The following is a 613-nucleotide window of genomic DNA, read 5'->3' as shown; positions in this document are numbered from 1 at the left end:
ATAAATCACTGGCCCTCAGACACAAAAACCACTCAGGATACCAACCCTAAAAAAAAAGACAGGCTCATCAGGAAATAAGGACACCCCTCGGGAAGGGTGAAACAAGATGTCTTTCCAAAAGCTAACGGGGTAAGTCACCTCGACAGGAAAAAGCAAACCCGCCTGGACTCAAACCAAGCCCTGGGAGGAATCCCCGAAGAGGGCTGCTGGCACGGCCGCACTGGGGGGCGAAAGGAAGACGCGCCTCGGCGGAGCCCGGCCGTCGGTCGGGGGCACCTCCCCGGCGGGGAGGAGGGCGGGGGGCGGGGGCCGGCTCCCGCCCCGCAGCCTGCCCGGCCTGGGGAGCAACAGGTCGCTGCGTGCTCCCTCCCGTACGAGTGCGGGGCCAGCCTGACCCGCTCGGCCGCGCTTAAACAGCCGCGGCGCGAAGCCCGTCCCGCCTCCCCAGCTCCCGCTCTCCCGGCGGGCCGCTCCGGGATTAAAACCCTCACGCTCCTCCTCTTCCTCCCCCCTCCAGCCCCAGCCTGCCGGGGTGGTCCCGCAGCCCCGGCCCGGGGCAGAGCCCGCCCTCCATAATCCATGCGCGGGCGGCACCGCCGCCACCACCACCACC

The sequence above is a fragment of the Haliaeetus leucocephalus genome, unplaced genomic scaffold (assembly GCF_000737465.1).
Source record: "Haliaeetus leucocephalus isolate CR32 unplaced genomic scaffold, Haliaeetus_leucocephalus-4.0 Scaffold545, whole genome shotgun sequence".
In the NCBI taxonomy this organism is placed as follows: Eukaryota; Metazoa; Chordata; class Aves; order Accipitriformes; family Accipitridae; genus Haliaeetus; species Haliaeetus leucocephalus.
Note: the sequence above shows the minus strand (reverse complement) of the source record.